The following is a 3,400-nucleotide window of genomic DNA, read 5'->3' as shown; positions in this document are numbered from 1 at the left end:
GCATGCGGGTGGGACTTGTTTCTTGTAATTTATTTCCTTCTTTGATTATGATATCCATGCTTAGACTAGTTTATTACTTAATTGATCGTTCTTTCCATATTTATTAATTATTTGTGATAATTGAGCATTATTGGAAGTTGAGGTTCGGTATTGTGGAACTGTTGTTGACGTCATGTTTATTCTTGCTTATTCTTTCTCTTAAATGTTATATATTCCCTGCTACATGGTAATGGAGAGTGTTAAAGCATGAAGGGTTATGTCATGCCGATTATTATTTTATTTATTGATTTATACATAGTGAGGAAGAGAACTAAAGTACGAAAGGTGATGCCATGCCGTATTTATCGTTTCATGATGAAATTGAGAGTAAAAGCACGAAGGGTGATGTCGTGTCGTATTTATCATTTTATGGAGAGATTGAGAGTAAAAGTATGAAGCGTGATGCCGTGCCATTATTATTGTTTCATGGTGAGGTTGAGAGTAAAAGCACGATGGGTGGTGTCGTGCAGTCGTCATTCATTATGTCCCCTCCCAGAATATTTATTTGTTGTTATGTTGTATGTATATTTCCGTTTGTACATGCTTGATTATGTGGGTGTCCTGTTTTAGCCTCGTCACTACCTCGTCGAGGTTAGGCTCGACACATACGGAGTACATTAGGTCGGTATTAATACTACACTCTGCACTTCTTGTGCAGATTTTGGTACTGGTCCTAGCTGTCCGTGAGGTGCATCAGCTCAGATTAGTTTATTTGGAGACTAGAGGTAGATCTGCTGGCGTCCGCATATCTTGAAGTCCCCTTCCTTCTTCCCTATTTATTGTTTATTTCATTCGAGACAATTGTACTTATTTCAGACCCTATTTATAGAACCTCTAGAAGCTCATGTACTTGTGACTCCAGATCCGGGTCGTACTAGATGAATGTGTTTTTATGCTACTTGTACTTCATTTTAGTTTTATTTCTGTTTAATTGGTTAAATTATTCGAAGTGTTTAAAATTGGCAAAAGAAATTACTATAACGTTGGCTTACCTAGCAAGTGAAATGTTAGGCGCCATCTCGGTCCAGAAGGTGGGAATTCTGGACCGTGACATTTTTCTCCAAGAATCACACACAAAAATCTCCTTGCATATTTCAAGCGTGATTAGCAACATTAGATACAAGACAGAAAGAAAATTTTATGGATGAGGCAGCAAATAAGATTATACACACACACACACACACACACACACACATAATATTTCAAAAATTTAAGCAAAAAAGTACCTTTTTGATAGTTGAAATTCATTGAAAACATATAGATGAGTCAATATATAAATTTTGAGGAAGATTGGAGGTGATTTGAACTGATTTGGTATCAAAATTTGTAATTAAAATCGAGTTCAAAAGATCATTCTGCGACACATGTATCAAAACATGTATGACGCACGTATCTCACCAGTGGCGGACCCAGAATTTTGCGCAAGCGGGTTCAGTCAAATATAGTAGTATAAATAGTGTTGGATATGACAAGTAGGGTTTGATCCTTTTATTATCCTTTTTTTTTTCTTAATACAATCTCAAAATGAAGCCATTTAAAAGTTGACACTCTATAATTTTAATAAACCAACAAATATGAAGGTTAAAAAGGATTATCTATCTCTATTTTAAGAAATTTGTCTATTTAGTTTAACAAATTTTACATCAAAAATTCTAATCTAAAAAATATTTATTAAATCTAAAATATTTAAATAATTTTAGAGTTTTCCTTGTTATTAATAAGAAATTGTTATTTGTATATAAAGAGAACAGCAAACATTGAAGGGAAACGTTGCAAAGTCAAGTAGGGATTAAAAGCATTAATTGGAAATCGCTCCAAATCGGATTCGATCTCAGCATCCGTTGAGAATAAGCTGTTTGTATTAAAGCGGGTTCAAAATATACTTTATACTATAATTTTTCTCTTTTAAATATAATTTAACAATATACACCGTATAATTTTTGATGAAGCGGGTTCAACTGAACCCCTTGACACCAGGTGGGTCCGCCCCTGTATCTCACACACAGGTATACATGGATATATATGTGATACACAATTGACACATAGTGTGATACACTTGTATTTTTTTTTCATGTTTATCTTTTAATTCGAATTTTCAATTCAAAACATCTCAAAACTCCACCAAATTATCACAAAACTGAGATTCAAGCTCCTTAAAATGTACCAAATCTATTCTAATAACACTCACTCATAAGAAAGCAAAATTTGACCTTTTTTGGGCTAAAAATAGCTATTTGACTATTATCAGTAATATTTTATGAATTTACCAATTTTTGTAATGAACAATTTTTGTAATGAACTAGTAAATGGACATAGTTGGTAGTTTTCCAATCGGTTAGGGATAGGAAAAGCTAATGGACGGAGGAAGAAGATGGCAAGAAATGAGAAAGATTAGGTCTAATTCATTACTTTGTATATAAATGATAAATTGTATATCAAATTATAATTAAGTTAACATCTCAATACTAAGGGTAAATAAGTTTCTAAATTAACATAGCTAGTAAAAAGTCTATTGGAAAATAATTGAACGGACCGCTAATTTTAATAACATATAGATTTTTAATTTCAATTTTACAAAGATTATTATTTTTCTTATTTTAAATATAATATCATACGTTTATAATTCAATTTTATCTTATTGTTCCCACTAAGCACTAGATGTCTATTTTCTCATGTTTTGACAGGAATTTACGGAAAATCGGGGGAAAAAATAAAGAAAAATCGTACATAAAACGGAAAACCTGCTCAAAAAAAAAAAAAAAGAACTCATAATAAAGTGAAAAAAAGAGAGAATCTTTTAAATATATTTTAGCTAGAATTGTAGGATTTTCAAAAGTTTTGAGAGCAAATAATGAAAATATTTATTATTCTAACCATGGTTAGGAGCTTGCTTTAGATAATTAAATCTCAACCTTTAATTTTCAACTATGACATGTGCCTCTCATTAAATAGGTACTTGGGGAAGAGAGGAGTTCTATTCCCCCAATGGAACCCCTTATGTTGCAAAAGGACAGTTTATCCTTAGAAGTCTAAGCAACAAATTCAATTCATTACCATAAATACAATAATCTATTCATATAAACTTTTAAATTTGCCTTTTAATTTTGATGCATCATCCAATCTAAGCACCAAACGATAGCATTCTAGAAAGTAGAAACACTAGGAAAGAACAAGGAATCCATACAATATAAAAAATAGTAATTGAGGAATCTGTCAAAATCAGTCCAATAAGAGGAGGATGAAATTAAAAAGTAAGACATCCACTTGTATGCTGCATCATGTCATGAGTAGTCAATCTCATTCACCTTTTCTTCAATACCCACCTAATTCTGACAAGAACCTGTGACATACATTGTTTTAA

The sequence above is a fragment of the Nicotiana attenuata genome, chromosome 12 (assembly GCF_001879085.1).
Source record: "Nicotiana attenuata strain UT chromosome 12, NIATTr2, whole genome shotgun sequence".
In the NCBI taxonomy this organism is placed as follows: Eukaryota; Viridiplantae; Streptophyta; class Magnoliopsida; order Solanales; family Solanaceae; genus Nicotiana; species Nicotiana attenuata.
The sequence above is the reverse complement of the archived record's forward strand: the minus strand, read 5'-3'. Positions refer to the sequence as shown.